The 13,432-nt window shown below is 41.1% G+C and overlaps 1 protein-coding gene across 1 annotated transcript in view; it reads left to right on the forward strand.

Moving 5' to 3' along the window:
- The window catches only part of kirrel3b (kirre like nephrin family adhesion molecule 3b), a 173,504-nt gene that overhangs the window by 87,702 nt on the left and 72,370 nt on the right, over window positions 1-13,432 (forward strand). The gene's annotated exons all lie outside the window — the stretch shown is intronic.

Genomic DNA, 13,432 nt, shown 5'->3' on the forward strand with positions numbered 1-13,432 from the left:
CATTACCTCCATTAGTGTGTACAATAGTGGCATCCCATTTCTCTATCAGCCACCTTCATATTTATATCCATGTGGGCTCATATGTTTGTGTGTGCCTGTGAGAGAGCCTTGTGGAATTGTTCAGTTGGCAACTGGCCCCCTGCCCAGCTGTGGGACAAAAGCTCTGACAACCTGTAGGCAATGGCAGCCAAGGGTAATAGCCAAAGGTAGCTCCACGAGGGCTGGAGTCACGGAGGCAGTTCAGACCAGGAAAACGGCAAGTGCAGAAGAGCCTCTCAGTTCCCTGTGAATAAACTGTACAGGACCAGGACTGCTACGTGTTGAGGGGACTCTAATTGTTTTAGAACCCATGCCATCATCACTTGAAGAGGATTAAGATATGCCTCCACAGCCCAATAGCCACTCACACTAAGTGGAGAGCTGGTGAGGACCGACCCAGGATCATGAACATGAAGATTGTTTGATACAATGAGGTATAGTTAGTCTCTTAAGAGCTCTACAGTAGATGGCACAGTTAGTTGTTTTTTATTTCATTCCTACTTCTCATGCTTGGCAGCCTGGCTTTAACTGTCTATATTCCCAATGAGCTCTCATTAAGGCAAAGGCTGTCCAGAATGCTTTCTGCCTAGTCGAGCTAAATTGTGAAGTATTGGCAGTAACCTGACTTTTTCCATCTACTGTTAATGAGATGTAAAGTGTGAAGGGAGTAATCAGTCACACACAGTATCATCTCTGGGTCGGCCAGTGTGCGTCAGTTACTGAAGTCTGGGTTAAAAACTTGAACAGCTCTCAAACAGCTCAGCTCCCTCTGTAAACACTTCATGGAAGCATACACCCTAGTAAAAGATCATCAGGGTCATTAGTCAATTTGACACCCAACTGAGTCAGGTGTGATGGAGGCGAAGTTGCGAGGGCTCCTTGTTGATTGTTTATGTTAATAAACCAAAGGTGCAACTGTTTCACTGAACAAAAAATAAAAAACTGTCGAGAGCAAAGTTGATATCAAGATAAGGAAAATGGGAAAGCATATCAGTAGAGTCATTGTCGGGTGGGGGGTTTTAAAAGGTGGAGCTGGGAGGAGTGTAGGGGATTCAAAGCTCTTCCACTATTGGGAGCTGAATTATGGCCCCCGGCGATGCTGTCAGCAAAAGAAAGTTCAAGAGGTGTGTAAAAATAGTAATCTTTAAAAAAAGAGAGACTTCACAGTCTAGTAACCGTGATGCAGAGTTGGATGTGGCAAAGTGCCCCGGGGGAGGCCAGAAGCGCTGAGAGACAGCAGCCTGAGATGAGAGGTACCTGAGCCTCAGCATCAAACCACTCCTGTGATCCACTGAAGACTACTCTCTCTGTGTTCCCTCACTGAATCCCCAACAATGGTTAACACGAGCGATCCTCACAGTCCGGTCAGGCCGGTCTCACTTCAGTCATGTGAGACCCCAGCCAGGAAGAGTGAAGAAGTACGACAAGTTGTGCCTCTTTATCCAAACTCTATCATTATAAATGTTCTTGGAATGAAAAAGTCTTCGTCGCCTCGAAGATGTCAGATTTTTTTGCGCCATGAATATAAATGTTTGCGAAGAGAAATATTTAAACCATCGGTTTAAAGAAGACCATCTCGTGAAAATGTTAACTGACCAAGGTGCATGGCCCTGTGCCTGAGAAAAGGTGTAGATTTTCCCATTAATGCAAAGTAGTTTCATAAACAGCTCTTTAAATAAATGGGTATGGTTTAGAATATGACCCGATTCCGAACAGAAAAAGCTAAAAGTAAAAGGAGCATTTTCAATTAGATTAAGGCTTTTTGCCCACACAATTTCTGGCAAACCTTTTCCTATCATTACCCTCCCATTTATATTACTGCCTTAAGTCTCCTAAATCCAATGACTATTGCATCTCGCACAGCTGTGCACTTTTATGGCATTTGCTAATGTACTGTAAATGACATAAAATACAACAGGCTTAGTTTTCTGCCAGCTCCAGCTTTTATATCATTTTTTACACCATTTTCAATTCCCATTTATTTATTTGAAGGCAGATGTGATTTTATGTCCCTGTCATGGCTGTAAAGTGCTACTTTGAAATGCAAATGAACCTTTGATTGAGAGATATTCATGAAAAGGATGTTGTGTGTGAGGTGGCTGTGTGAAAGCCAAGTCCAGGGAGATATGTTGTGTGGTCCCATTTGGTACTGGGTGATCTATTGCCGAGGAACCACACAGACTGGTAGAGGACGCTCTAGGACACTGCGTTGAGATTACTTCCGCAGACAGTTGTCTCGTCAAACATAATTCAGCTTTTCAGTGCTTCTTCACCACCTTAAAGACAATGCCCACAGCTCTCTGCTTTTTTGTCCATTAAAGGGCAGATTTCAAGGAAAGGGGATTTGGTAATCCAAATTAGATTACAGGATAGAGTGTGTGCTTATTGTCTTATATGCACTTAAAGGTAGATTGTATACTTGAAAAGTAATGGCTTTGTGCAGTAAAGTATTATGGCCGGCTCCCACACTGAAATGGATCTCTTTTCTCCTGTCTTTAAAGAGTCCTCTTAGTGGAGGTGTGGCATAATGTAGTTCTGACTCAGGCCTCTTATCTCATGTCAGTGGTATCCTGCACACCTTGATGAAGCCGCCTTTCCTCCCTTGTCTTGTAATAACATTCCACTATGTCTGACAGTTTCTCTACCGAGCAGGAACCTGCATCTCTTTCTCTCTCTCAACACACACACTCACACACTTGTACTGTAAGTCTTCCTCCAGTTTTCCCAAAATGTTTTTTTCATTAATGTTGCAGATATAGCCTGTGTGGTGATGGCTTTTGGTCAAAACTGTGATGTACTCATCCTCATCACCTGTGCTTATATGTGTAGAGCTGCTGACAGCTTACAACCTGCTAACCAGAGGTTGGGTTGAGTACCATTATGGAACTACTGAGGCTCTTACGAAGCCCTGCTATTGAAAGAAGGTGCTGACAGTGATCTATTATTAATCAAACCTGACTGAGATCACTGGTTATACTGTTGTTGGCAAGGTAATAGTGGCTTACTTATAAAGGCATCAAATGCCAAGATCTATCATCTGAGGCCTCCCTTTGAAACGCCATATCAGTAGCATATAGGTGAACTGCATCTCGCTCGTGTTTTGGTAAATTTGTTTCCGATTTGTATTTGATTACAGTTTATTTTATCAGCCTAAATGCTGATAAAAAAATAGCAGGAATGAAAAAGCAAATTAAGAAAACAATAAAAAAAACTATACCAAGTTAATGTTAAATATCTGCATTATGAAAGCAATTTTCATAGTTTACCTTTTTTAATTCGAGCTTTGTATTTGTCTTTATGAATTGATTTTAATGTATAGTTTTTGTAGGACAGTGCTTATTATTTTTGCTTTATCATGCTATCATTCATTTATTTTGAGCAAATACAAAGTTGTTGGAGTGTGAAGTGAAGCACAATTACAGATAAACACTGCCCAAGAAACACAGCCATCATGTCCTCTCTGTCAGGAGCACCACAGTTCCCTGATCAGAATGTTACATTGTACAAGATAGAATAAGTTGAGAGATCAAACAACCTGAAGTGATAATTGCCATTTATATGTAACAAACACACAAACAGGAATACACAGTCTTAAAAGCAGTGAAAGATCCAATGCCAGTGCAATATACAAATTGTAATTACAGCTGACTTGACAGCAGAACAGGCAGGGATCATTATTTGAACATTAATAAGCATTTATGGTAAAAGCAGAAAGCCTGTGCTGCCTGTAATGGCCATGGCTGAGCCACCGACGCGGTGATTTAACCTGGCATTTTGGCTGTGGCGAGCCGCTCCTCCAAATCAAGGCTAAGTGGCGGATTCATCAGTGCCCTGTCGAGATGAAACACTCGCCCGGCAGTGACACGGAGATGAGGCCCTGATTGGTACAAATGCGTCTCCCTCTGGTGTCAGCTCTCATTCACCGGTCTGAGCGCCTGGCTGAAAGAAAGACAAATGTTTTGATTAGGGGTCTCTTTCAATGTCACAGCAGCCGGCGAAAAAGAATGAGATGAGGCTGTCTCCAAGGGAAGCAAATAGTTGAAGACGTTGAGAGGAAAATGGATGTCTCCACTGTCTGGAGGGTGTTGAATGGGGATTTTATGAGTCATAGAAAGCTCAGTGAGAGCGCCTCTTTTAATGAGGCCGCATTCCTTCTTCTACAAGACCATTTCAATATGCAATATGCTGCTTGGTGACTGTTCAAAACAACATGTGTGAAAACATCATGTATGGTTACCAACATGCACTTTGACTTGTAGTACATCATCGTCTATACCCTTATTGTTATAGTGTTTAATCGTGAACCATAAATCCAACCTACATTTATTATATAATGTACAATATCCATTCCTATTTCTATGTTCAATATAATTTGTTTAGTCCTTTATGCACAGTAGGCTATTCCATGTTATTAGTATTTATATTATTTGCTAAATAACATTCATTTTCATATGCATAGCCTACTTACTTCTATTCCTGTTTCAGTTTTAAATACATTATTTAGCACTTTTTATATTTTTGTAACTTAGTTTTCTTGTATCTATATCTATCGTTTAAACTATATTAAAGACGTGTGAATAAGTGAAAACCACCCTGTTGAGCCCACATTTCTCCTCAGATTTCACAGGCTGCACTGTACCTTTGTTTATCCTGCCAGCGATGACACAAACTTAACACGTCGTCTCATGTAGCGGGATATTTCCTCATGAAGAGCAAAACGTTGATACCTGTGTTCCGCAGCTTATGGCGAACAGAGCGGGCGGCAAATATACAACACAGCATTGCAACAGGAGCCTTGACAGACATGACGTGCATTTCAGTGGGATCCTGCAAACGGTAAACAACTCAAAGTGCTGTCACTGTTGCACTGTGAGAACCTCATCTCGGAGCAAATATTTTTTGAGGGTACGGCTTATTTATGAAAGATATCTTCTCCCTCGGCACCGCTCACCTCTCTGCGGGTTATCTTCTGTGAATTTTTTTTTGTTAAAAACAAATTTGTTGAATTTGGCCACAAATAAAGGTGTTTGTTAATGTATGATTTAGAAGTTAAACTCTTTTATGAAGAGGAGATCTTTCCCACACCTTTCCAACACAGATACATCTCGTTTAGCTTCAGTGTCTAAGGGTTTAGATATATATTTTATTTAATCTCACTCAAAGAAACAAAAGATATGCTGCAAGTCTAGAAAGTCAGCCGTACAAAATATGAGTTATGGCTGGACAAAAGGCAGCTTAATGTAGCTTTCTGTGCCTGTGACATGTCACCTAATAGAAAAATGGGACTCTCCCTCAAAATATATGATATCCCTTATTGGACTAAGGCCCTCTGCACCGCATCCATCAAATCCGCCACCTGAGTCGGTTTCAAATGCTCATCATTCCCTAATGAACATGATCAATCCCAATGTTGGCTCACTTTGAACATCCTTCAAAGTCCCTCCCCCCCTCCCAATGCACAAACATGTTCCTTTTGCAAATCATCTCGTCTCGATGTCTTCACATCCATACACTCGGCAAACACTCGAACGCCCCCGCGCCAGCGACCATGCGTCAGCGAGGCTGCTCTTTGGGCTATGAAAACAAACATTGAAACAAATACACCTGCGACCGGGAGCGCTGAAGGAGGCGATGGCGGTGGTAAAAGGTGACAAAGAAAGACTGTAATGATGGGAGTTGAGAAACAGAAGGGACCCATCCTCTTCAATCAGGGCTCCATCTGAACTCCCAAAGTCCTTCTCTTCTCCATATTCCTCCTTCATTTGCATCTCTTTTATGTCCCTGCTCCACATTATGCAAAAGTGCATACTCTCAAAAAAAAAAAGTAGACCAGTTTGCAAAGTGAGTCGCTCCATTTCCCTTGCACTTTTTTAATCAATACCAGCCAGGGGAAGAGGGTTATGTGGTGCTCAGTCGCATTTATGATAACTAGAATATTTGAACTGTTCTCTTTGAACTGTAGTTACCTTGGAAACCAGCCCACAGGAGTTGCTGCTTTATAACAGTAATTACAATCAGTGGTCAGACAGGGTCGTGTGTTTACAGAACAAAGCACACACATCCAGTAAGTAGACTACTTTCTGTGTATCGTTCTATTTCACATAACTTTGTCAGCTAAGAGGCTGACAACCTTGAGGACCTTCATACTATATTAAAGAAGCATATATCCTTTAATATATTATAGGAGATGTTGAATTGTTTGTTGTCTGCTTTGGGTTTTGGAGGAGGGTTACAATCCATTCCATGGCTTTGTGATGCTCTGATGACCTGTGGAGCCAATTGTATGCACACTGCCAGGAAAGATGCAGCCTCGAGAACTTTAATAAACCGTTTGTGGCCCCTGATACTCTGGTTAGCGATGTCCATGAAATCTTGCTTCCCTTGGCCGTGGAGCTGATGACAAAGCGAGTGCCTGCAAGGCCTTCCCGCTGTTGCCATTTGTAATTTTTAGAAGTCATCATCCGAGGTGATCCGTCTTGATTGTGCCTTGGCAACTGTCATGCTCCACTAATGCACAGTGTGAGAGAGGGCATAAATACAACATCTTCCGGCAGCACTGATGTTTATCTTCCCTGCCTCTTGAATTTGCATTCCCACAGACACATTGTTACTCATAATGGCAGACATCAGAACACAGATTATCAGTGTGCATACATCTTTTGTTTTACAAGTGGCCAGGCAGGAACAAAGGATTTGAACATTCTGATGTGAAGACAGTTTATATGTAAAACATGCCCCCTCCATTAGGCTAAGGGAGCAATGTGATATCACTTATTGGAAACTATTATTATCCATAGATATTGGCAAACAATGCATGTTTAGGATACATGTTTTACCTTCCTCAAGGAGGCAATGTTTTTTTCTGTTAGTTGGCAGGATTGCGCGAAACAAACGATGAAGTATTTCTGCCAGTGCAAAGCATTTTGAATCCCTTACTTTTGAGTGATGCTATATAAATAAATGTACCTTGCTTTGCCTTTGAATTAACTAGGCATTCAAAATGTGTCTGTCCGTGCCTCACATTGTCACCAAACAATAACAGGTTATATTTACATACTCACCTGTCACAACTGTGATACCATCGGTGACATCACAGCAAGTGCAGTTCTCAGCAAGAGAAAGACGGGGAAGCAGAGATTTCTGGATTTGGTATGAAGTAGCCTAAACAAGCACCTATAGCTGTTCTGAGAATTCTCCTTCAATGGCTTAGAAGGTTAGAGAAGTTGGAATTCCTCCATCTGAAATCCCATTATGTGGTGAACACCAGGTACCAATTCTATAAATACTATGGCAACAATCTCTGGCCTTGTCATTCACTTTTCTAAAGTTTCTAAATAGACATTATATTTAAAGCCTCTCCTCTGTATTGTCAGTGGGTGTAGACCTCCTTCTTTTGTTACTGCATGCAAGTATGGAGTTTATAATGTATTTCAGTAAAGTGAGCTTAGCTTCTCATTGTCAGCCACTTTCATCTGCAGATTAGGTGCCTGCGTGGCCTCAGATTATATTCTGAGATTAGTGTGCTGTGACATAGTCTGTCTTGTACCTTGTTTATGTGTTTGTGTGTGTGTATGTGTGTATGTATGTGTGTGTCTGTGTGTGTGTGTTTAGTGGACTGGTTCAGTTCCCCATTTATCCATATTTATTGTGCACATAAAGATGTGTTATAAGAAAGATGCCAGGTTATTGTGTCAGTCATAGCTCATCAGAATTTATGTGTGAATTATGTGGTAAATCCGTATTTGCAATATGTATCAATAGCAATGTAAGACATTTGTGTGAAGCAAGACTTTCAAAGGTTATGAGTTTGATTCGCTGTTCTCCTGTCCTGTTTGTAGTAAGGCTCTTTCAAACCTGTGAGATGTGGGGAAATTATCAATCTGAAAGTAGCTTTAAACGTTACTGAGAGTCCTAGAAACCACAGGCGAGGTGGAAGTCACTTCTCTAAAGAGATTGATGAATCGCACAGCAGCACGCTTCACTGACAGTATCAAATTAATGTGATCATGCAGATAATTAAAGCACACAAATCAGGGAGATTAGACCTACGGAGAAAATGACAGGATGCATGCTGGAGTCTTGGACTCATGACTGTATGGTGAGTCAAAGGAGTGGGAGATCTGGTCAAGGATGGGGGCATGTTGAGAATTGTGAGTCACTACAGGCAGACGTGAAGATTTAGATAAAACAAACCATAGGTCAGATTTGTGTTTATTGACAGACTACAGGCCAGACTCAAAGACACCACCCAGGTACCTTTATAAGTGTTTGCTCTAGCCTTGAGACGGATAGAAAAAAAAGAAGTGCTGAGAAGATGTACTTCTTCATCCCTGCAATGTGTTTTTTAAAAATGGACGAGACCGGGCCCCTGCAGGGTGAGTGCATGATATTTTTTATTTGACTTATTTCCTGATTGTCGTTTCAATAGGATATGTAAGGATAACTTGATTAAGTATCTAAATTCACTCTTTTATCAAAAATGTGTACCACCTGTCACCTTTGGCAGCGCTACCAGTGGATTAGAGGCAGATAAAAAATAAACCTCTCACTCATCAGCCTCCCCGGGTTTCTCGCTCCGATACTTCCTCTTCCCTACCACTGACGACTACCTGCAGCAATGCCCCTAAAAAAATTTGATACTGTGGCCAAGCAAACCCCAACAAACACCTCCCTAACTCCTCCATATTCCAAAGCCCTCCTGTGCTTCTAAATTGCTAGTGTAAAATGGCAAGGACAGAGGGGTAATAGTTTTTGATAATGATCCCGGGCTAAGCTTTGGTGCTGTGTGGCCACATGCCGCACAGACAGAATGCTGATTATTTCTCTGAAGTGGGCTGGATGTGTGTCGGTAACGGTAATTTCCAGGCCCTGATTGGCAAAGAGCGATGAAATTGGGGGCAGTTAGCACCGAGGGGAAAATAGTGCTGAAGTGTGTGGAAATGCCGCATCCGTCCAATGGTAAACAAATTATCTGAAGTGAAATGACAACATTAGGGGATGCAAATTGCCCGTCCACATTATGAGTATGGCTCTGTGCACAGGCTTTAACTACCTTCTTCCCCCCTCCCTGACCAATAGAAACAACTGGCCAGTCCTTATCGAAGATCTTTGGCTTCACCTACGTAAACACACGGCATTCAATCAAATCCACCGTCAATCTAGACATAGTCAAACACATCCAGAGAGTGGCCACGGACATTATCAGTCCATATACAGTGTTTGTTTTACAAGTGGACAGGCAGGCATAAAGGATTTCAACATTCTGATGAGGAAGACAGATTGATAGTAATACATGGCTCCTCTAATGGACTTGATGGAGCTTCATGAAATATTCATTATTGGTTACTATTGTTGTAACATTGCCAGCTGCATCTGAGGGATTACATTTTGATATTAATGAGGTTGCCCTTGTTACAAAAGCCGAGCTGATCCGAGGAATACCTCATCATTCCAAGTAACAATTTGTGTTAAACCTTGGTGAAAGCAGGTGAGAGAAATTTGAATTCCAGCGTCTGAATTCCCTGATATTACAGAGAATACTAGTTACCACCCACAGCAGTCCCATGATAGTAAACACTATGTCAAATATTTGAAGCCTTGTTATTCATGTTGTTCCTTTCCTCTCTAAAAGTATGCATTTGCAATGGGATTCTATTACTCAAATATCTAAAGGTAAATAAATCCGTAGAGATATAAAAATGCAGAAAATATCTTTTTTTTTATATAAATTTAATTACTAGCATTTATCATTGAGAATCTTTCTCTTTAATAAGCTGAATGTTGTTGAAAGGTTTTATATATGGCGATTGCAAAGCCAGACATAAACTGTGCCAGCCCCTTTTACACGGCCTATTCAAGGTGTGAATGTCTGACCTAGGCGAACACAGAATTGGTGTTCACAGTATCACAACATCACGGTGGCAACAAAATGTTGTCCATTCAAATGGAAAACAGCTTTTCTTCATTGCACTTTATTGAGAAAAACATTATTGAATACAATCGCCAATTGACAACATGCCGACATCAAATGCAGATAGCTGCGTGGTAAAAATCTGCAGTGTGTCTTTAAGTAAAAGCGTCTGGTTGTAGTAAACACAGGTGGATAAGCTCTTATGAAAGATTTGCACAACAGCATATAGTGTTCGGATTAACAAATCCAAAGAGTTGTAGTGAAACAAAGTTATATAATGAATCTTCCCATACAGTATATGAAAACAAAATAGGTAGATAACCTTATTTATAATCTATTCGTATCTCAGGTTTGCCTGATGCTGAGTGAGAAAACCCAAGGGACTGTCTGTTGTCTCTAGCGACAGACACAAGGTGTTTCTGATCTGTGTGCCCAAACATTTACAGAACCTGAAGTCCCCCTGAAGTCCAAGCTCATTTGTCTTACAGCAAACTGTCATGTCTAGTTTTTCCATTTTATTATTTATTTATTACTCATTTATTTGAACCGAGCTCTTGAGTAAACCCCATTAGGATGCTTAATAAAGCGTTGTTAACGTGGATGTTCAGCGCTGCGGGCACCTCCGCCCCTATTCCCCCTCCTATTACTGTCAGGGATAAAGTCTGCAAAAGGATGCGCTTGATTCTTAATTGAGCATTTTGGTTGTGAAAATATTTTTCATGAATAAGTGAAGGGACGGGAGTAGTCGTCGCTCCGTTGCGTGTCATGGCTGGCGGAAAATAAAGATGAGGTAGATTAGGGAGGGGCACTTTTTTTGCCAACAATGAGATGCCCAGTGAAGGATAAATCTGACAGATGTGACAGAGATTTATTCCGTGTGGAGCCACCTTGATGTAAGCCCCAGCCCTCCCAAACACATCACCTCCATCTCTCCACCGCGGTGTCTCATGAAGACTTAGCCAGGCTTTAAATTGAATGAAGGAGGTCACGTTTTAGCCGCTCAGGTGACAAGTACGAGCTGGTGTCAGTTTAAGGTTATATTCACTGTCACCAAAACAAATGCTCCATCAGTCGCCTCTTGCCACACGTCCCCCTTCCTTCGAATATTCTCAGCAAGTTGCTCTCTACACAGGCCATATATGGGTGATGTGAAGCTCAGTGAAACACCTAAACATACAACCCGAAGCACAACTGAATATATTTGCCCGGTGTAAAGGATAGACAACAAATCTCGCTAGTTGCTGTGCAGACTAGTAAAATAGATCTGTTGTGTCTTATCCACAGGTTGGTGCTCTTGTCAGTGTGTGAGACGCTTTGGTTGGTTATTATTGATATTCAGGCAGGCCTGGGGTTGACCCATGTGTTTAGTAGTAATAATATAATATAATTTCTATGAATAGACTCAGCATGTGAATAAGCAGAATGTATAGGTGAGGCAGAGGTTTGAGCAGGCTCTGGTTGCCTACAGGTAAACAGTCTGTGCAAAGGCAGAACAGGCAGAACACATTAACTGAAATGCACCGAAATGTTAACAGAGATTGGCCAAAATATCGTCTGCACCCCTAAAACACAGACAACTCGACTCTAGTTGGACTGTAAGAAGTGTACGGTGAAGTCTTGGCCCAGTCAGAGGTTAACAGGGAGAGACTCACATCCACTAACATGAACAACATTTAAGAGACCGCGTGCATCCATGCACATTTAATAGAACAGGAGATATAGATTATGGAGTTCAGGGATTTGAGTACATTTGAAATTGTTGGATCTGTTGTGCTGACACCAGGCTCTGCTTTCCATAATCTGACACCAAATCTTTTTTACACTAAATTACACATGAGGCCAGGAAAGGAGGACAGGAGTGAGGACATAGGCGGGTTGGAGTATGCAACCATTTATTCTGCCAACACAGAGATCTCTCTATTGTTAAATCAATTTCAGCAAAGATTGAACTGTTTGATAATATCAGTCATGACTGAGCAAATACAAGATTCCCTGAGAGTTTCAGTGTTTTCTCTAAAACATGCTAGGGGATCCGTCGAGTAGCTGTCCATAGTGTGCTTCATCTGCGGGCTGACTGGGTATAGCACAGTACAGCTGAGATAAGCTCCTCACGTGGGAGCACAGTCAGGGCCGAACAAAGCTGTCTAGCTTTGAAGGGCAATACATATGGTGAGATAAAGTATCACCACGGCAGCATCAGCCACAATATACATGCACCTTTACAAAGGCCTGGTTGGCCAGGGAGAAGCTGTCGAGTCTGAAAAGATCAGTGCAGTAAATGCCTTGTAGCGCTCCTGAAGTTGCTTTAGGATTAGATGTACATTAAAATGAGGCGGGGTACAGGATTGTGTATGTGTGTGTGTGTGTGTGTGTGTGTGTGTGTGTGTGTGTGTGTGTGTGTGTGTGTGTGTGTGAGTGTCTGTGAGTGTGTGTGTGTGTGCGTAGCTAGTGTTACACAGGGAGGAGAGTATAAAAAGCATGAATCAATTTGAAAACTTCTTAGACCAGCTTCCCATCATGAGACCCAGTTCATTGCAGAAAAGTGACTGGACGAGATTGTAATGGCATTTTCTACTTTAACGAAAATCAGTTTATTGTATGACAACGGTCTATCCTCCGATGTAGTTTGCAATCATTCAACAAAGCTAATCAGTGTTCTTGTCTACAAAAGGATAAGGAATTTCCTGTGAATATAAAAATGTAATATTCAGGGAACTGCATTAGATAACTGCAATTTTATATAAAAATGAAAAATGAAAGTGGACTTACCTGCTTTCTTTGTCCTGCATATTGTAATTTACTAAATATTATTATATTATCATTTTTTAAATAATTAGGCTAGAAAACATGTATGAGGCTAATTCAGCATAAGAGTATCATGCTTCTGTTTCTATGTGCACATGTTTGTACTACTACACATTACAATAAGAAGGAAGGATATTTCATTGTTGCCTTAGCCCGGGAGGTTAAGGATTTGTCTACGATCGTTTCTTTGTATGTTAGTCAGCAAAGTTACCCAAAACTACTGGACTTATCATCACAAAACTTGCTGGAAGGTTGATTCAGATAGGTGGCAGGTCCATGATTATTTTCTAACTTTCCTCAACATTGCGAGATAGGCCGTTTTCTTTTAACCGTTATCAGGCATGTTCAGGGAACACAAATGTATGAGTATGTGTGTAATTTGTTGCAGATTGCTAAATGGAGCATATAAGGTCCCCTTAAATCCAATCAAGCTAAATTAAATTTCACTCATAATTTTCATCAAGATCCACAAAATATTCCCTGGGATAAAAACAACCAAACAAACAAACAAAAAAGGTCTATCTCACAATATTAAGAAACTTCTCTGACCCATGTCATATTTTCCATCAAGTTTCATGGAAATCCGTTGATTTATTTTTGTGTAATTCTCCTTGGCAGAGGTGATAGAAATCCAGATCTAGTGAATTTAAATATGATTTTATAGGGGACTGTTGGGCT

This window comes from Pleuronectes platessa, chromosome 5 (genome assembly GCF_947347685.1).
Source record: "Pleuronectes platessa chromosome 5, fPlePla1.1, whole genome shotgun sequence".
Taxonomy (NCBI): Eukaryota; Metazoa; Chordata; class Actinopteri; order Pleuronectiformes; family Pleuronectidae; genus Pleuronectes; species Pleuronectes platessa.